This window comes from Pseudophryne corroboree, chromosome 11 (genome assembly GCF_028390025.1).
Source record: "Pseudophryne corroboree isolate aPseCor3 chromosome 11, aPseCor3.hap2, whole genome shotgun sequence".
Taxonomy (NCBI): domain Eukaryota; kingdom Metazoa; phylum Chordata; class Amphibia; order Anura; family Myobatrachidae; genus Pseudophryne; species Pseudophryne corroboree.
In genome coordinates, this window is record NC_086454.1 from 179,214,304 (window position 1) to 179,234,440 (window position 20,137).

General features: G+C 35.4%; 17 non-coding genes across 17 annotated transcripts; all 17 read right to left on the reverse strand.

Annotated features, from left to right (window-relative positions):
• Window positions 1–782: 782 nt before the first annotated feature.
• TRNAS-UGA (transfer RNA serine (anticodon UGA)) lies at window positions 783–864 on the reverse strand. The gene has a single exon. It is a non-coding gene; the product is annotated as a tRNA-Ser (tRNA).
• A 1,080-nt stretch (window positions 865–1,944) lies between these two features.
• Window positions 1,945–2,026, reverse strand: TRNAS-UGA (transfer RNA serine (anticodon UGA)). The gene has a single exon. It is a non-coding gene; the product is annotated as a tRNA-Ser (tRNA).
• A 1,080-nt stretch (window positions 2,027–3,106) lies between these two features.
• Window positions 3,107–3,188, reverse strand: TRNAS-UGA (transfer RNA serine (anticodon UGA)). Its single transcript has one exon. It is a non-coding gene; the product is annotated as a tRNA-Ser (tRNA).
• Window positions 3,189–4,268: 1,080 nt separating this feature from the next.
• TRNAS-UGA (transfer RNA serine (anticodon UGA)) lies at window positions 4,269–4,350 on the reverse strand. The gene has a single exon. It is a non-coding gene; the product is annotated as a tRNA-Ser (tRNA).
• A 1,080-nt stretch (window positions 4,351–5,430) lies between these two features.
• On the reverse strand, window positions 5,431–5,512 carry TRNAS-UGA (transfer RNA serine (anticodon UGA)). Its single transcript has one exon. It is a non-coding gene; the product is annotated as a tRNA-Ser (tRNA).
• Window positions 5,513–6,592: 1,080 nt separating this feature from the next.
• On the reverse strand, window positions 6,593–6,674 carry TRNAS-UGA (transfer RNA serine (anticodon UGA)). The gene has a single exon. It is a non-coding gene; the product is annotated as a tRNA-Ser (tRNA).
• A 1,080-nt stretch (window positions 6,675–7,754) lies between these two features.
• TRNAS-UGA (transfer RNA serine (anticodon UGA)) lies at window positions 7,755–7,836 on the reverse strand. The gene has a single exon. It is a non-coding gene; the product is annotated as a tRNA-Ser (tRNA).
• A 1,080-nt stretch (window positions 7,837–8,916) lies between these two features.
• TRNAS-UGA (transfer RNA serine (anticodon UGA)) lies at window positions 8,917–8,998 on the reverse strand. The gene has a single exon. It is a non-coding gene; the product is annotated as a tRNA-Ser (tRNA).
• Window positions 8,999–10,077: 1,079 nt separating this feature from the next.
• TRNAS-UGA (transfer RNA serine (anticodon UGA)) lies at window positions 10,078–10,159 on the reverse strand. The gene has a single exon. It is a non-coding gene; the product is annotated as a tRNA-Ser (tRNA).
• Window positions 10,160–11,239: 1,080 nt separating this feature from the next.
• Window positions 11,240–11,321, reverse strand: TRNAS-UGA (transfer RNA serine (anticodon UGA)). Its single transcript has one exon. It is a non-coding gene; the product is annotated as a tRNA-Ser (tRNA).
• A 1,080-nt stretch (window positions 11,322–12,401) lies between these two features.
• TRNAS-UGA (transfer RNA serine (anticodon UGA)) lies at window positions 12,402–12,483 on the reverse strand. Its single transcript has one exon. It is a non-coding gene; the product is annotated as a tRNA-Ser (tRNA).
• A 1,080-nt stretch (window positions 12,484–13,563) lies between these two features.
• TRNAS-UGA (transfer RNA serine (anticodon UGA)) lies at window positions 13,564–13,645 on the reverse strand. Its single transcript has one exon. It is a non-coding gene; the product is annotated as a tRNA-Ser (tRNA).
• A 1,080-nt stretch (window positions 13,646–14,725) lies between these two features.
• TRNAS-UGA (transfer RNA serine (anticodon UGA)) lies at window positions 14,726–14,807 on the reverse strand. The gene has a single exon. It is a non-coding gene; the product is annotated as a tRNA-Ser (tRNA).
• A 1,079-nt stretch (window positions 14,808–15,886) lies between these two features.
• TRNAS-UGA (transfer RNA serine (anticodon UGA)) lies at window positions 15,887–15,968 on the reverse strand. The gene has a single exon. It is a non-coding gene; the product is annotated as a tRNA-Ser (tRNA).
• Window positions 15,969–17,048: 1,080 nt separating this feature from the next.
• On the reverse strand, window positions 17,049–17,130 carry TRNAS-UGA (transfer RNA serine (anticodon UGA)). Its single transcript has one exon. It is a non-coding gene; the product is annotated as a tRNA-Ser (tRNA).
• Window positions 17,131–18,209: 1,079 nt separating this feature from the next.
• TRNAS-UGA (transfer RNA serine (anticodon UGA)) lies at window positions 18,210–18,291 on the reverse strand. Its single transcript has one exon. It is a non-coding gene; the product is annotated as a tRNA-Ser (tRNA).
• Window positions 18,292–19,371: 1,080 nt separating this feature from the next.
• On the reverse strand, window positions 19,372–19,453 carry TRNAS-UGA (transfer RNA serine (anticodon UGA)). Its single transcript has one exon. It is a non-coding gene; the product is annotated as a tRNA-Ser (tRNA).
• Between the last annotated feature and the right edge of the window lie 684 nt (window positions 19,454–20,137).

Here is a 20,137-nt window from a genome sequence, read left to right on the forward strand (position 1 = left end):
TTGGTCTATTCCACAGGTTCTCAAACTTGGTTCTCAGAACCCCACACAGTGCATGTTTTGCAGGTCTCCTCGCAGAACCACAAGTAAATAATTAGCTCCACAAGTGGACTTTTTAAAATGTGTCAGTGAGTAATTAATACACATATGCACCTGCTGGGTTACCTGCAAATCATACACTGTGTGGGGTCCAGAGGATTGAGTTTGAGAACTTATGGTCTATTCCTTAATAAAGTTTGGAATTAGAACAACTGACACTGCACAATTAATAGTTTGTTGATTACCAGACATTATTTCTTACCTTTCATTACATCTCTACAGCTGTAAATCCAGATAGAAAGAATCTGCATGCACAAGTTGCCACTGAGAAACATTTATACAAGGTCACAAGTATGTACATAGAATGCAGGAAGACACTGTCTGAGATTATATGGTTTAAAAAGAAGTCCATTGTAAAACAGGATATATATGTAGGTGAGCTAAGCTGAGATTGAGAACTCAATTCTTAAACATAACATGCTTTGATTCTCTTCATCTTGAATGCATTTCGTTTTTAAACCAGCTTGAAAAGCAAATGGATTTTGAGTCCATCACCTTAACCACTCGGCCACAACTACCTTAATGTTGTTTCACTGACAAGCTGTGTGCAAAATCAATGTTTTCCTTTTTTGGTAGCTTTTACAGTAAGTTAAATTTTGGGAAATGTAAAAGCTACTTTAGTTTCATGGAAAATAAAGTTATCAAGGACAAATGAGCTTAGCTTTCTACATGCATAAAAAGCAGTACGTAGCTGGCAGGATTTGAACCTGCGCGGGGAAACCCCAATGGATTTCAAGCCCATCGCCTTAACCACTCGGCCACAACTACCTGACCTCAATTGGATGGTGCTACTTGGAAATCAAAACATTTTTCCTGTTGGCAGAAATATCTGATACATTTTATTTTAATTTGCTTCAATATTAATATGTAAACTTTGTGAAATATAATAGCTAGTATAGTTTAATGTCAAATATAGGTGTCAAGGACTTTTGATCTTGTGCTAAATTAATTAGAAATCAGAGCCTTTAACATCACACCATGCCAACACTAGTGCTCAAGAACTGTATTGTACATTTTACGGACATTTTATCAAATAATAATCATTTAAAATATATTAGGTTTTTCATTGGTCTATTCCACAGGTTCTCAAACTCGGTTCTCAGAACCCCACACAGTGCATGTTTTGCTGGTCTCCTCGCAGAACCACAAGTAAATAATTAGCTCCACAAGTGGACTTTTTAAAATGTGTCAGTGAGTAATTAATACACCTGTGCACCTGTTGGGTTACCTGCAAAACATACACTATGTGGGGTCCAGAGGACTGAGTTTGAGAACTTATGGTCTATTCCTTAATAAAGTTTGGAATTAGAACAACTGACACTGCACAATTAATAGTTTGTTGATTACCAGACATTATTTCTTACCTTTCATTACATCTCTACAGCTGTAAATCCAGATAGAAAGAATCTGCATGCACCAGTTGCCACTGAGAAACATTTATACAAGGTCACAAGCATGTACATAGAATGCAGGAAGACACTGTCTGAGATTATATGGTTTAAAAAGAAGTCCATTGTAAAACAGGATATATATGTAGGTGAGCTAAGCTGAGATTGAGAACTCAATTCTTAAACATAACATGCTTTGATTCTCTTCATCTTGAATGCATTTCGTTTTTAAACCAGCTTGAAAAGCAAATGGATTTTGAGTCCATCACCTTAACCACTCGGCCACAACTACCTTAATGTTGTTTCACTGACAAGCTGTGTGCAAAATCAATGTTTTCCTTTTTTGGTAGCTTTTACAGTAAGTTAAATTTTGGGAAATGTAAAAGCTACTTTAGTTTCATGGAAAATAAAGTTATCAAGGACAAATGAGCTTAGCTTTCTACATGCATAAAAAGAAGTACGTAGCTGGCAGGATTTGAACCTGCGCGGGGAAACCCCAATGGATTTCAAGTCCATCGCCTTATCCACTCGGCCACAACTACCTGACCTCAATTGGATGGTGCTATTTGGAAATCAAAACATTTTTCCTGTTGGCAGAAATATCTGATACATTTTATTTTAATTTGCTTCAATATTAATATGTAAACTTTGTGAAATATAATAGCTAGTATAGTTTAATGTCAAATATAGGTGTCAAGGACTTTTGATCTTGTACTAAATTAATTAGAAATCAGAGCCTTTAACATCACACCATGCCAACACTAGTGCTCATGAACTGTATTGTACATTTTACTGACATTTTATCAAATAATAATCATTTAAAATATATTAGGTTTTTTATTGGTCTATTCCACAGGTTCTCAAACTTGGTTCTCAGAACCCCACACAGTGCATGTTTTGCAGGTCTCCTCGCAGAACCACAAGTAAATAATTAGCTCCACAAGTGGACTTTTTAAAATGTGTCAGTGAGTAATTAATACACATATGCACCTGCTGGGTTACCTGCAAATCATACACTGTGTGGGGTCCAGAGGACTGAGTTTGAGAACTTATGGTCTATTCCTTAATAAAGTTTGTAAATAGAACAACTGACACTGCACAATTAATAGTTTGTTGATTACCAGACATTATTTCTTACCTTTCATTACATCTCTACAGCTGTAAATCCAGATAGAAAGAATCTGCATGCACAAGTTGCCACTGAGAAACATTTATACAAGGTCACAAGCATGTACATAGAATGCAGGAAGACACTGTCTGAGATTATATGGTTTAAAAATAAGTCCATTGTAAAACAGGATATATATGTAGGTGAGCTAAGCTGAGATTGAGAACTCAATTCTTAAACATAACATGCTTTGATTCTGTTCATCTTGAATGCATTTCATTTTTAAACCAGCTTGAAAAGCAAATGGATTTTGAGTCCATCACCTTAACCACTCGGCCACAACTACCTTAATGTTGTTTCACTGACAAGCTGTGTGCAAAATCAATGTTTTCCTTTTTTGGTAGCTTTTACAGTAAGTTAAACTTTGGGAAATGTAAAAGCTACTTTAGTTTCATGGAAAATAAAGTTATCAAGGACAAATGAGCTTAGCTTTCTACATGCATAAAAAGAAGTACGTAGCTGGCAGGATTTGAACCTGCGCGGGGAAACCCCAATGGATTTCAAGTCCATCGCCTTAACCACTCGGCCACAACTACCTGACCTCAATTGGATGGTGCTATTTGGAAATCAAAACATTTTTCCTGTTGGCAGAAATATCTGATACATTTTATTTTAATTTGCTTCAATATTAATATGTAAACTTTGTGAAATATAATAGCTAGTATAGTTTAATGTCAAATATAGGTGTCAAGGACTTTTGATCTTGTACTAAATTAATTAGAAATCAGAGCCTTTAACATCACACCATGCCAACACTAGTGCTCATGAACTGTATTGTACATTTTACGGACATTTTATCAAATAATAATCATTTAAAATATATTAGGTTTTTTATTGGTCTATTCCACAGGTTCTCAAACTTGGTTCTCAGAACCCCACACAGTGCATGTTTTGCAGGTCTACTCGCAGAACCATAAGTAAATAATTAGCTCCACAAGTGGACTTTTTAAAATGTGTCAGTGAGTAATTAATACACATATGCACCTGCTGGGTTACCTGCAAATCATACACTGTGTGGGGTCCAGAGGACTGAGTTTGAGAACTTATGGTCTATTCCTTAATAAAGTTTGGAATTAGAACAACTGACACTGCACAATTAATAGTTTGTTGATTACCAGACATTATTTCTTACCTTTCATTACATCTCTACAGCTGTAAATCCAGATAGAAAGAATCTGCATGCACAAGTTGCCACTGAGAAACATTTATACAAGGTCACAAGTATGTACATAGAATGCAGGAAGACACTGTCTGAGATTATATGGTTTAAAAAGAAGTCCATTGTAAAACAGGATATATATGTAGGTGAGCTAAGCTGAGATTGAGAACTCAATTCTTAAACATAACATGCTTTGATTCTCTTCATCTTGAATGCATTTCGTTTTTAAACCAGCTTGAAAAGCAAATGGATTTTGAGTCCATCACCTTAACCACTCGGCCACAACTACCTTAATGTTGTTTCACTGACAAGCTGTGTGCAAAATCAATGTTTTCCTTTTTTGGTAGCTTTTACAGTAAGTTAAACTTTGGGAAATGTAAAAGCTACTTTAGTTTCATGGAAAATAAAGTTATCAAGGACAAATGAGCTTAGCTTTCTACATGCATAAAAAGCAGTACGTAGCTGGCAGGATTTGAACCTGCGCGGGGAAACCCCAATGGTTTTCAAGTCCATTGCCTTAACCACTCGGCCACAACTACCTGACCTCAATTGAATGGTGCTACTTGGAAATCAAAACATTTTTCCTGGTGGCAGAAATATCTGATACATTTTATTTTAATTTGCTTCAATATTAATATGTAAACTTTGTGAAATATAATAGCTAGTATAGTTTAATGTCAAATATAGGTGTCAAGGACTTTTGATCTTGTACTAAATTAATTAGAAATCAGAGCCTTTAACATCACACCATGCCAACACTAGTGCTCATGAACTGTATTGTACATTTTACGGACATTTTATCAAATAATAATCATTTAAAATATATTAGGTTTTTTATTGGTCTATTCCACAGGTTCTCAAACTTGGTTCTCAGAACCCCACACAGTGCATGTTTTGCAGGTCTCCTCGCAGAACCACAAGTAAATAATTAGCTCCACAAGCGGACTTTTTAAAATGTGTCAGTGAGTAATTAATACACATATGCACCTGCTGGGTTACCTGCAAATCATACACTGTGTGGGGTCCAGAGGACTGAGTTTGAGAACTTATGGTCTATTCCTTAATAAAGTTTGGAATTAGAACAACTGACACTGCACAATTAATAGTTTGTTGATTACCAGACATTATTTCTTACCTTTCATTACATCTCTACAGCTGTAAATCCAGATAGAAAGAATCTGCATGCACAAGTTGCCACTGAGAAACATTTATACAAGGTCACAAGTATGTACATAGAATGCAGGAAGACACTGTCTGAGATTATATGGTTTAAAAAGAAGTCCATTGTAAAACAGGATATATATGTAGGTGAGCTAAGCTGAGATTGAGAACTCAATTCTTAAACATAACATGCTTTGATTCTCTTCATCTTGAATGCATTTCGTTTTTAAACCAGCTTGAAAAGCAAATGGATTTTGAGTCCATCACCTTAACCACTCGGCCACAACTACCTTAATGTTGTTTCACTGACAAGCTGTGTGCAAAATCAATGTTTTCCTTTTTTGGTAGCTTTTACAGTAAGTTAAATTTTGGGAAATGTAAAAGCTACTTTAGTTTCATGGAAAATAAAGTTATCAAGGACAAATGAGCTTAGCTTTCTACATGCATAAAAAGCAGTACGTAGCTGGCAGGATTTGAACCTGCGCGGTGAAACCCCAATGGATTTCAAGTTCATCGCCTTAACCACTCGGCCACAACTACCTGACCTCAATTGGATGGTGCTACTTGGAAATCAAAACATTTTTCCTGTTGGCAGAAATATCTGATACATTTTATTTTAATTTGCTTCAATATTAATATGTAAACTTTGTGAAATATAATAGCTAGTATAGTTTAATGTCAAATATAGGTGTCAAGGACTTTTGATCTTGTACTAAATTAATTAGAAATCAGAGCCTTTAACATCACACCATGCCAACACTAGTGCTCAAGAACTGTATTGTACATTTTACGGACATTTTATCAAATAATAATCATTTAAAATATATTAGGTTTTTCATTGGTCTATTCCACAGGTTCTCAAACTCGGTTCTCAGAACCCCACACAGTGCATGTTTTGCAGGTCTCCTCGCAGAACCACAAGTAAATAATTAGCTCCACAAGTGGACTTTTTAAAATGTGTCAGTGAGTAATTAATACACATGTGCACCTGTTGGGTTACCTGCAAAACATACACTATGTGGGGTCCAGAGGACTGAGTTTGAGAACTTATGGTCTATTCCTTAATAAAGTTTGGAATTAGAACAACTGACACTGCACAATTAATAGTTTGTTGATTACCAGACATTATTTCAAACCTTTCATTACATCTCTACAGCTGTAAATCCAGATAGAAAGAATCTGCATGCACAAGTTGCCACTGAGAAACATTTATACAAGGTCACAAGCATGTACATAGAATGCAGGAAGACACTGTCTGAGATTATATGGTTTAAAAAGAAGTCCATTGTAAAACAGGATATATATGTAGGTGAGCTAAGCTGAGATTGAGAACTCAATTCTTAAACATAACATGCTTTGATTCTCTTCATCTTGAATGCATTTAGTTTTTAAACCAGCTTGAAAAGCAAATGGATTTTGAGTCCATCACCTTAACCACTCGGCCACAACTACCTTAATGTTGTTTCACTGACAAGCTGTGTGCAAAATCAATGTTTTCCTTTTTTGGTAGCTTTTACAGTTAGTTAAATTTTGGGAAATGTAAAAGCTACTTTAGTTTCATGGAAAATAAAGTTATCAAGGACAAATGAGCTTAGCTTTCTACATGCATAAAAAGAAGTACGTAGCTGGCAGGATTTGAACCTGCGCGGGGAAACCCCAATGGATTTCAAGTCCATCGCCTTAACAACTCGGCCACAACTACCTGACCTCAATTGGATGGTGCTATTTGGAAATCAAAACATTTTTCCTGTTGGCAGAAATATCTGATACATTTTATTTTAATTTGCTTCAATATTAATATGTAAACTTTGTGAAATATAATAGCTAGTATAGTTTAATGTCAAATATAGGTGTCAAGGACTTTTGATCTTGTACTAAATTAATTAGAAATCAGAGCCTTTAACATCACACCATGCCAACACTAGTGCTCATGAACTGTATTGTACATTTTACTGACATTTTATCAAATAATAATCATTTAAAATATATAAGGTTTTTTATTGGTCTATTCCACAGGTTCTCAAACTTGGTTCTCAGAACCCCACACAGTGCATGTTTTGCAGGTCTCCTCGCAGAACCACAAGTAAATAATTAGCTCCACAAATGGACTTTTTAAAATGTGTCAGTGAGTAATTAATACACATATGCACCTGCTGGGTTACCTGCAAATCATACACTGTGTGGGGTCCAGAGGACTGAGTTTGAGAACTTATGGTCTATTCCTTAATAAAGTTTGTAATTAGAACAACTGACACTGCCCAATTAATAGTTTGTTGATTACCAGACATTATTTCTTACCTTTCATTACATCTCTACAGCTGTAAATCCAGATAGAAAGAATCTGCATGCACAAGTTGCCACTGAGAAACATTTATACAAGGTCACAAGCATGTACATAGAATGCAGGAAGACACTGTCTGAGATTATATGGTTTAAAAATAAGTCCATTGTAAAACAGGATATATATGTAGGTGAGCTAAGCTGAGATTGAGAACTCAATTCTTAAACATAACATGCTTTGATTCTGTTCATCTTGAATGCATTTCATTTTTAAACCAGCTTGAAAAGCAAATGGATTTTGAGTCCATCACCTTAACCACTCGGCCACAACTACCTTAATGTTGTTTCACTGACAAGCTGTGTGCAAAATCAATGTTTTCCTTTTTTGGTAGCTTTTACAGTAAGTTAAACTTTGGGAAATGTAAAAGCTACTTTAGTTTCATGGAAAATAAAGTTATCAAGGACAAATGAGCTTAGCTTTCTACATGCATAAAAAGAAGTATGTAGCTGGCAGGATTTGAACCTGCGCGGGGAAACCCCAATGGATTTCAAGTCCATCGCCTTAACCACTCGGCCACAACTACCTGACCTCATTTGGATGGTGCTATTTGGAAATCAAAACATTTTTCCTGTTGGCAGAAATATCTGATACATTTTATTTTAATTTGCTTCAATATTAATATGTAAACTTTGTGAAATATAATAGCTAGTATAGTTTAATGTCAAATATAGGTGTCAAGGACTTTTGATCTTGTACTAAATTAATTAGAAATCAGAGCCTTTAACATCACACCATGCCAACACTAGTGCTCATGAACTGTATTGTACATTTTACGGACATTTTATCAAATAATAATCATTTTAAATATATTAGGTTTTTTATTGGTCTATTCCACAGGTTCTCAAACTTGGTTCTCAGAACCCCACACAGTGCATGTTTTGCAGGTCTCCTCGCAGAACCACAAGTAAATAATTAGCTCCACAAGTGGACTTTTTAAAACGTGTCAGTGAGTAATTAATACACATATGCACCTGCTGGGTTACCTGCAAATCATACACTGTGTGGGGTCCAGAGGACTGAGTTTGAAAACTTATGGTCTATTCCTTAATAAAGTTTGTAATTAGAACAACTGACACTGCCCAATTAATAGTTTGTTGATTACCAGACATTATTTCTTACCTTTCATTACATCTCTACAGCTGTAAATCCAGATAGAAAGAATCTGCATGCATAAGTTGCCACTGGGAAACATTTATACAAGGTCACAAGCATGTACATAGAATGCAAGAAGACACTGTCTGAGATTATATGGTTTAAAAAGAAGTCCATTGTAAACCAGGATATATATGTAGGTGAGCTAAGCTGAGATTGAGAACTCAATTCTTAAACATAACATGCTTTGATTCTCTTCATGTTGAATGCATTTCGTTTTTAAACCAGCTTGAAAAGCAAATGGTTTTCGAGTCCATCACCTTAACCACTCGGCCACAACTACCTTAATGTTGTTTCACTGACAAGCTGTGTGCAAAATCAATGTTTTCCTTTTTTGGTAGCTTTTACAGTAAGTTAAACTTTGGGAAAAGTAAAAGCTACTTTAGTTTCATGGAAAATAAAATTATCAAGGACAAATGAGCTTAGCTTTCTACATGCATAAAAAGCAGTACGTAGCTGGCAGGATTTGAACTTGCGCGGGTAAACCCCAATGGATTTCAAGTCCATCGCCTTAACCACTCGGCCACAACTACCTGACATCAATTGGATGGTGCTACTTGGAAATCAAAACATTTTTCCTGTTGGCAGAAATATCTGATACATTTTATTTTAATTTGCTTCAATATTAATATGTAAACTTTGTGAAATATAATAGCTAGTATAGTTTAATGTCAAATATAGGTGCCAAGGACTTTGATCTTGTACTAAATTAATTAGAAATCAGAGCCTTTAACATCACACCATGCCAACACTAGTGCTCATGAACTGTATTGTGCATTTTACGGACATTTTATCAAATAATAATAATTTAAAATATATTAGGTTTTTCATTGGTTTATTGAACAGGTTCTCAAACTCGGTTCTCAGAACCCCACACAGTGCTTGTTTTCCAGGTCTCCTCGCAGAACCACAAGTTAATAATTAGCTCCACAAGTGTACTTTTTAAAATGTGTCAGTGAGTAATTAATACACCTGTGCACCTGCTGGGTTACCTGCAAAACATACACTGTGTGGGGTCCTGAGAACTGAGTTTGAGAACCTATGGTCCATTCCTTAATAAAGTTTGGAATTATAACAACTGACACTGCACAATTAATAGTTTGTTAATTACCAGACATTTTTTCTTACCTTTCATTACATCTCTACAGCTGTAAATCCAGTTAGAAAGAATCTGCATGCACAAGTTGCCACTGAGAAACATTTATACAAGGTCACAAGCATGTACATAGAATGCAGGAAGACACTGTCTGAGATTATATGGTTTAAAAAGAAGTCCATTGTAAACCAGGATATATATGTAGGTGAGCTAAGCTGAGATTGAGAACTCAATTCTTAAACATAACATGCTTTGATTCTCTTCATCTTGAATGCATTTCATTTTTAAACCAGCTTGAAAAGCAAATGGATTTTGAGTCCATCACCTTAACCACTCGGCCACAACTACCTTAATGTTGTTTCACTGACAAGCTGTGTGCAAAATCAATGTTTTCCTTTTTTGGTAGCTTTTACAGTAAGTTAAATTTTGGGAAATGTAAAAGCTACTTTAGTTTCATGGAAAATAAAGTTATCAAGGACAAATGAGCTTAGCTTTCTACATGCATAAAAAGCAGTACGTAGCTGGCAGGATTTGAACCTGCGCGGGGAAACCCCAATGGATTTCAAGCCCATCGCCTTAACCACTCGGCCACAACTACCTGACCTCAATTGGATGGTGCTACTTGGAAATCAAAACATTTTTCCTGTTGGCAGAAATATCTGATACATTTTATTTTAATTTGCTTCAATATTAATATGTAAACTTTGTGAAATATAATAGCTAGTACAGTTTAATGTCAAATATAGGTGTCAAGGACTTTTGATCTTGTACTAAATTAATTATAAATCAGAGCCTTTAACATCACACCATGCCAACACCAGTGCTCATGAACTGTATTGTACATTTTACGGACATTTTATCAAATAATAATCATTTAAAATATATTAGGTTTTTCATTGGTCTATTCCACAGGTTCTCAAACTCGGTTCTCAGAACCCCACACAGTACATGTTTTGCAGGTCTCCTCGCAGAACCACAAGTAAATAATTAGCTCCACAAGTGGACATTTTAAAATGTGTCAGTGAGTAATTAATACACCTGTGCACCTGCTGGGTTACCTGCAAAACATACACTGTGTGGGGTCCTGAGAACTGAGTTTGAGAACCTATGGTCCATTCCTTAATAAAGTTTGGAATTATAACAACTGACACTGCACAATTAATAGTTTGTTAATTACCAGACATTTTTTCTTACCTTTCATTACATCTCTACAGCTGTAAATCCAGTTAGAAAGAATCTGCATGCACAAGTTGCCACTGAGAAACATTTATACAAGGTCACAAGCATGTACATAGAATGCAGGAAGACACTGTCTGAGATTATATGGTTTAAAAAGAAGTCCATTGTAAAACAGGATATATATGTAGGTGAGCTAAGCTGAGATTGAGAACTCAATTCTTAAACATAACATGCTTTGATTCTCTTCATCTTGAATGCATTTCGTTTTTAAACCAGCTTGAAAAGCAAATGGATTTCGAGTCCATCACCTTAACCAGTCGGCCACAACTACCTTAATGCTGTTTCACTGACAAGCTGTGTGCAAAATCAATGTTTTCCTTTTTTGGTAGCTTTTACAGTAAAATAAATTTTGGAAAATGTAAAAGCTACTTTAGTTTCATGGAAAATAAAGTTATCAAGGACAAATGAGCTTAGCTTTCTACATGCATAAAAAGCAGTATGTAGCTGACAGGATTTGAACCTGCGCGGGGAAACACCAATGGATTTCAAGACCATCGCCTTAACCACTCGGCCACAACTACCTGACCTCAATTGGATGGTGCTACTTGGAAATCAAAACATTTTTCCTGTTGGCAGAAATATCTGATACATTTTATTTTAATTTGCTTCAATATTAATATGAAAACTTTGTGAAATATAATAGCTAGTATAGTTTAATGTCAAATATAGGTGTCAAGGACTTTTGATCTTGTACTAAATTAATTAGAAATCAGAGCCTTTAACATCACACCATGCCAACACTAGTACTCATGAAATGTATTGTGCATTTTACGGACATTTTATCAAATAATAATAATTTAAAATATATTAGGTTTTTCATTGGTCTATTCCACAGGTTCTCAAACTCGGTTCTCAGAACCCCACACAGTGCATGTTTTGCAGGTCTCCTCGCAGAACCACAAGTAAATAATTAGCTCCACAAGTGGACTTTTTAAAATGTGTCAGTGAGTAATTAATACACCTATGCACCTGCTGGGTTACCTGCAAAACATACACTGTGTGGGGTCCAGAGGACTGAGTTTGAGAACTTATGGTCTATTCCTTAATAAAGTTTGAAATTACAACAACTGACACTGCACAATTAATAGTTTGTTGATTACCAGACATTATTTCTTACCTTTCATTACATCTCTACAGCTGTAAGTCCAGATAGAAAGAATCTGCATGCATAAGTTGCCACTGGGAAACATTTATACAAGGTCACAAGCATGTACATAGAATGCAAGAAGACACTGTCTGAGATTATATGGTTTAAAAAGAAGTCCATTGTAAAACAGGATATATATGTAGGTGAGCTAAGCTGAGATTGAGAACTCAATTCTTAAACATAACATGCTTTGATTCTCTTCATGTTGAATGCATTTCGTTTTTAAACCAGCTTGAAAAGCAAATGGTTTTCGAGTCCATCACCTTAACCACTCGGCCACAACTACCTTAATGTTGTTTCACTGACAAGCTGTGTGCAAAATCAATGTTTTCCTTTTTTGGTAGCTTTTACAGTAAGTTAAACTTTGGGAAAAGTAAAAGCTACTTTAGTTTCATGGAAAATAAAATTATCAAGGACAAATGAGCTTAGCTTTCTACATGCATAAAAAGCAGTACGTAGCTGGCAGGATTTGAACTTGCGCGGGGAAACCCCAATGGATTTCAAGTCCATCGCCTTAACCACTCGGCCACAACTACCTGACCTCAATTGGATGGTGCTACTTGGAAATCAAAACATTTTTCCTGTTGGCAGACATATCTGATACATTTTATTTTAATTTGCTTCAATATTAATATGTAAACTTTGTGAAATATAATAGCTAGTATAGTTTAATGTCAAATATAGGTGTCAAGGACTTTTGATCTTGTACTAAATTAATTAGAAATCAGAGCCTTTAACATCACACCATGCCAACACTAGTACTCATGAACTGTATTGTACATTTTACGGACATTTTATCAAATAATAATCATTTAAAATATATTAGGTTTTTCATTGGTCTATTCCACAGGTTCTCAAACTCGGTTCTCAGAACCCCACACAGTGCATGTTTTGCAGGTCTCCTCGCAGAACCACAAGTAAATAATTAGCTCCACAAGTGGACTTTTTAAAATGTGTCAGTGAGTAATTAATACACCTGTGCACCTGCTGGGTTACCTGCAAAACATACACTGTGTGGGGTCCTGAGAACTGAGTTTGAGAACCTATGGTCCATTCCTTAATAAAGTTTGGAATTATAACAACTGACACTGCACAATTAATAGTTTGTTAATTACCAGACATTTTTTCTTACCTTTCATTACATCTCTACAGCTGTAAATCCAGTTAGAAATAATCTGCATGCACAAGTTGCCACTGAGAAACATTTATACAAGGTCACAAGCATGTACATAGAATGCAGGAAGACACTGTCTGAGATTATATGGTTTAAAAAGAAGTCCATTGTAAACCAGGATATATATGTAGGTGAACTAAGCTGAGATTGAGAACTCAATTCTTAAACATAACATGCTTTGATTCTCTTCATCTTGAATGCATTTCATTTTTAAACCAGCTTGAAAAGCAAATGGATTTTGAGTCCATCACCTTAACCACTCGGCCACAACTACCTTAATGTTGTTTCACTGACAAGCTGTGTGCAAAATCAATGTTTTCCTTTTTTGGTAGCTTTTACAGTAAGTTAAATTTTGGGAAATGTAAAAGCTACTTTAGTTTCATGGAAAATAAAGTTATCAAGGACAAATGAGCTTAGCTTTCTACATGCATAAAAAGCAGTACGTAGCTGGCAGGATTTGAACCTGCGCGGGGAAACCCCAATGGATTTCAAGCCCCTCGCCTTAACCATTCGGCCACAACTACCTGACCTCAATTGGATGGTGCTACTTGGAAATCAAAACATTTTTCCTGTTGGCAGAAATATCTGATACATTTTATTTTAATTTGCTTCAATATTAATATGTAAACTTTGTGAAATATAATAGCTAGTACAGTTTAATGTCAAATATAGGTGTCAAGGACTTTTGATCTTGTACTAAATTAATTATAAATCAGAGCCTTTAACATCACACCATGCCAACACCAGTGCTCATGAACTGTATTGTACATTTTACGGACATTTTATCAAATAATAATCATTTAAAATATATTAGGTTTTTCATTGGTCTATTCCACAGGTTCTCAAACTCGGTTCTCAGAACCCCACACAGTACATGTTTTGCAGGTCTCCTCGCAGAACCACAAGTAAATAATTAGCTCCACAAGTGGACATTTTAAAATGTGTCAGTGAGTAATTAATACACCTGTGCACCTGCTGGGTTACCTGCAAAACATACACTGTGTGGGGTCCTGAGAACTGAGTTTGAGAACCTATGGTCCATTCCTTAATAAAGTTTGGAATTATAACAACTGACACTGCACAATTAATAGTTTGTTAATTACCAGACATTTTTTCTTACCTTTCATTACATCTCTACAGCTGTAAATCCAGTTAGAAAGAATCTGCATGCACAAGTTGCCACTGAGAAACATTTATACAAGGTCACAAGCATGTACATAGAATGCAGGAAGACACTGTCTGAGATTATATGGTTTAAAAAGAAGTCCATTGTAAAACAGGATATATATGTAGGTGAGCTAAGCTGAGATTGAGAACTCAATTCTTAAACATAACATGCTTTGATTCTCTTCATCTTGAATGCATTTCGTTTTTAAACCAGCTTGAAAAGCAAATGGATTTCGAGTCCATCACCTTAACCAGTCGGCCACAACTACCTTAATGCTGTTTCACTGACAAGCTGTGTGCAAAATCAATGTTTTCCTTTTTTGGTAGCTTTTACAGTAAAATAAATTTTGGAAAATGTAAAAGCTACTTTAGTTTCATGGAAAATAAAGTTATCAAGGACAAATGAGCTTAGCTTTCTACATGCATAAAAAGCAGTACGTAGCTGGCAGGATTTGAACCTGCGCGGGGAAACCCCAATCGATTTCAAGACCATCGCCTTAACCACTCGGCCACAACTACCTGACCTCAATTGGATGGTGCTACTTGGAAATCAAAACATTTTTCCTGTTGGCAGAAATATCTGATACATTTTATTTTAATTTGCTTCAATATTAATATGTAAACTTTGTGAAATATAATAGCTAGTATAGTTTAATGTCAAATATAGGTGTCAAGGACTTTGATCTTGTAGTAAATTAATTAGAAATCAGAGCCTTTAACATCACACCATGCCAACACTAGTGCTCATGAACTGTATTGTGCATTTTACGGACATTTTATCAAATAATAATAATTTAAAATATATTAGGTTTTTCATTGGTTTATTGAACAGGTTCTCAAACTCGGTTCTCAGAACTCCACACAGTGCATGTTTTCCAGGTCTCCTCGCAGAACCACAAGTTAATAATTAGCTCCACAAGTGTACTTTTTAAAATGTGTCAGTGAGTAATTAATACACCTATGCACCTGCTGGATTACCTGCAAAACATACACTGTGTGGGGTCCTGAGGACTGAGTTTGAGAACTTATGGTCTATTCCTTAATAAAGTTTGGAATTATAACAACTGACACTGCACAATTAATAGTTTGTTGATTACCAGACATTATTTTTTACCTTTCATTACATCTCTACAGCTGTAAGTCCAGATAGAAAGAATCTGCATGCATAAGTTGCCACTCGGAAACATTTATACAAGATCACAAACATGTACATAGAATGCAAGAAGACACTGTCTGAGATTATATGGTTTAAAAGGAAGTCCATTGTAAAACAGGATATATATGTAGGTGAGCTAAGCTGAGATTGAGAACTCAATTCTTAAACATAACATGCTTTGATTCTCTTCATCTTGAATGCATTTCGTTTTTAAACCAGCTTGAAAAGCAAATTAATTTCGAGTCCATCACCTTAACCACTCGGCCACAACTACCTTAATGTTGTTTCACTGACAAGCTGTGTGCAAAATCAATGTTTTCCTTTTTTGGTAGCTTTTACAGTAAGTTAAACTTTGGGAAATGTAAAAGCTACTTTAGTTTCATGGAAAATAAAGTTATCAAGGACAAATGAGCTTAGCTTTCTACATGCATAAAAAGCAGTACGTAGCTGGCAGGGTTTGAACTTGCGCGGGGAAACCCCAATGGATTTCAAGTCCATTGCCTTAACCACTCGGCCACAACTACCTGACCTCAATTGGATGGTGCTACTTGGAAATCAAAACATTTTTCCTGTTGGCAGAAATATCTGATACATTTTATTTTAATTTGCTTCAATATTAATATGTAAACTTTGTGAAATATAATAGCTAGTATAGTTTAATGTCAAATATAGGTGTCAAGGACTTTTGATCTTGTACTAAATTAATTAGAAATCAGAGCCTTTAACATCACACCATGCCAACACTAGTACTCATGAACTGTATTGTGCATTTTACGGACATTTTATCAAATAATAATAATTTAAAATATATTAGGTTTTTCATTGGTCTATTCCACAGGTTCTCAAACTCGGTTCTCAGAACCCCACACAGTGCATGTTTTGCAGGTCTCCTCGCAGAACCACAAGTAAATAATTAGCTCCACAAGTGGACTTTTTAAAATGTGTCAGTGAGTAATTAATACACCTATGCACCTGCTGGGTTACCTGCAAAACATACACTGTGTGGGGTCCAGAGGACTGAGTTTGAGAACTTATGGTCTATTCCTTAATAAAGTTTGAAATTACAACAACTGACACTGCACAATTAATAGTTTGTTGATTACCAGACATTATTTCTTACCTTTCATTACATCTCTACAGCTGTAAATCCAGTTAGAAAGAATCTGCATGCACAAGTTGCCACTGAGAAACATTTATACAAGTTCACAAGCATGTACATAGAATGCAGGAAGACACTGTCTGAGATAATATGGTTTAGAAAGAAGTCCATTGTAAAACAGGATATATATTTAGGTGAGCTAAGCTGAGATTGAGAACTCAATTCTTAAACATAACATGCTTTGATTCTCTTCATCTTGAATGCATTTCGTTTTTAAACCAGCTTGAAAAGCAAATGGATTTCGAGTCCATCACCTTAACCACTCGGCCACAACTACCTTAATGTTGTTTCACTGACAAGCTGTGTGCAAAATCAATGTTTTCCTTTTTTGGTAGCTTTTACAGTAAGATAAATTTTGGGAAATGTAAAAGCTACTTTAGTTTCATGGAAAATAAAGTTATCAAGGACAAATGAGCTTAGCTTTCTACATGCATAAAAAGCAGTACGTAGCTGACAGGATTTGAACCTGCACGGGGAAACGCCAATGGATTTCAAGACCATCGCCTTAACCACTCGGCCACAACTACCTGACCTCAATTGGATGGTGTTACTTGGAAATCAAAACATTTTTCCTGTTGGCAGAAATATCTGATACATTTTATTTTAATTTGCTTCAATATTAATATGTAAACTTTGTGAAATATAATAGCTAGTATAGTTTAATGTCAAATATAGGTGTCAAGGACTTTGATCTTGTACTAAATTAATTAGAAATCAGAGCCTTTAACATCACACCATGCCAACACTAGTGCTCATGAACTGTATTGTGCATTTTACGGACATTTTATCAAATAATAATAATTTAAAATATATTAGGTTTTTCATTGGTTTATTGAACAGGTTCTCAAACTCGGTTCTCAGAACCCCACACAGTGCATGTTTTGCAGGTCTCCTCGCAGAACCACAAGTTAATAATTAGCTCCACAAGTGTACTTTTTAAAATGTGTCAGTGAGTAATTAATACACCTATGCACCTGCTGGATTACCTGCAAAACATACACTGTGTGGGGTCCTGAGGACTGAGTTTGAGAACTTATGGTCTATTCCTTAATAAAGTTTGGAATTATAACAACTGACACTGCACAATTAATAGTTTGTTGATTACCAGACATTATTTCTTACCTTTCATTACATCTCTACAGCTGTAAGTCCAGATAGAAAGAATCTGCATGCATAAGTTGCCACTGGGAAACATTTATACAAGGTCACAAGCATGTACATAGAATGCAAGAAGACACTGTCTGAGATTATATGGTTTAAAAAGAAGTCCATTGTAAAACAGGATATATATGTAGGTGAGCTAAGCTGAGATTGAGAACTCAATTCTTAAACATAACATGCTTTGATTCTCTTCATCTTGAATGCATTTCATTTTTAAACCAGCTTGAAAAGCAAATGGATTTCGAGTCCATCACCTTAACCACTCGGCCACAACTACCTTAATGTTGTTTCACTGACAAGCTGTGTGCAAAATCAATGTTTTCCTTTTTTGGTAGCTTTTACAGTAAGTTAAACTTTGGGAAATGTAAAAGCTACTTTAGTCTCATGGAAAATAAAGTTATCAAGGACAAATGAGCTTAGCTTTCTACATGCATAAAAAGCAGTACGTAGCTGGCAGGATTTGAACCTGCGCTGGGAAACCCCAATGGATTTCAAGTCCATCACCTTAACCACTCGGCCACAACCACCTGACCTCAATTAGATGGTGCTACTTGGAAATTAAAACATTTTTCCTGTTGGCAGAAATATCTGATACATTTTATTTTAATTTGCTTCAATATTAATATGTAAACTTTGTGAAATATAATAGCTAGTATAGTTTAATATCAAATATAGGTGTCAAGAACTTTTGATCTTGTACTAAATTAATTAGAAATCAGAGCCTTTAACATCACACCATGCCAACACTAGTGCTCATGAACTGTATTGTACATTTTACGGACATTTTATCAAATAATAATCATTTAAAATATATTAGGTTTTTCATTGGTCTATTCCACAGGTTCTCAAACTCGGTTCTCAGAACCCCACACAGTGCATGTTTTGCAGGTCTCCTCGCAGAACCACAAGTAAATAATTAGCTCCACAAGTGGACTTTTTAAAATGTGTCAGTGAGTAATTAATACACCTATGCACCTGCTGGGTTACCTGCAAAACATACACTGTGTGGGGTCCTGAGGACTGAGTTTGAGAACTTATGGTCTATTCCTTAATAAAGTTTGGAATTATAACAACTGACACTGCACAATTAATAGTTTGTTGATTACCAGACATTATTTCTTACCTTTCATTACATCTCTACAGCTGTAAGTCCAGATAGAAAGAATCTGCATGCATAAGTTGCCACTGGGAAACATTTATACAAGGTCACAAGCATGTACATAGAATGCAAGAAGACACTGTCTGAGATTATATGGTTTAAAAAGAAGTCCATTGTAAAACAGGATATATATGTAGGTGAGCTAAGCTGAGATTGAGAACTCAATTCTTAAACATAACATGCTTTGATTCTCTTCATCTTGAATGCATTTCATTTTTAAACCAGCTTGAAAAGCAAATGGATTTCGAGTCCATCACCTTAACCACTCGGCCACAACTACCTTAATGTTGTTTCACTGACAAGCTGTGTGCAAAATCAATGTTTTCCTTTTTTGGTAGCTTTTACAGTAAGTTAAACTTTGGGAAATGTAAAAGCTACTTTAGTTTCATGGAAAATAAAGTTATCAAGGACAAATGAGCTTAGCTTTCTACATGCATAAAAAGCAGTACGTAGCTGGCAGGGTTTGAACTTGCGCGGGGAAACCCCAATGGATTTCAAGTCCATTGCCTTAACCACTCGGCCACAACTACCTGACCTCAATTGGATGGTGCTACTTGGAAATCAAAACATTTTTCCTGTTGGCAGAAATATCTGATACATTTTATTTTAATTTGCTTCAATATTAATATGTAAACTTTGTGAAATATAATAGCTAGTATAGTTTAATGTCAAATATAGGTGTCAAGGACTTTTGATCTTGTACTAAATTAATTAGAAATCAGAGCCTTTAACATCACACCATGCCAACACTAGTACTCATGAACTGTATTGTGCATTTTACGGACATTTTATCAAATAATAATAATTTAAAATATATTAGGTTTTTCATTGGTCTATTCCACAGGTTCTCAAACTCGGTTCTCAGAACCCCACACAGTGCATGTTTTGCAGGTCTCCTCGCAGAACCACAAGTAAATAATTAGCTCCACAAGTGGACTTTTTAAAATGTGTCAGTGAGTAATTAATACACCTATGCACCTGCTGGGTTACCTGCAAAACATACACTGTGTGGGGTCCAGAGGACTGAGTTTGAGAACTTATGGTCTATTCCTTAATAAAGTTTGAAATTACAACAACTGACACTGCACAATTAATAGTTTGTTGATTACCAGACATTATTTCTTACCTTTCATTACATCTCTACAGCTGTAAATCCAGTTAGAAAGAATCTGCATGCACAAGTTGCCACTGAGAAACATTTATACAAGTTCACA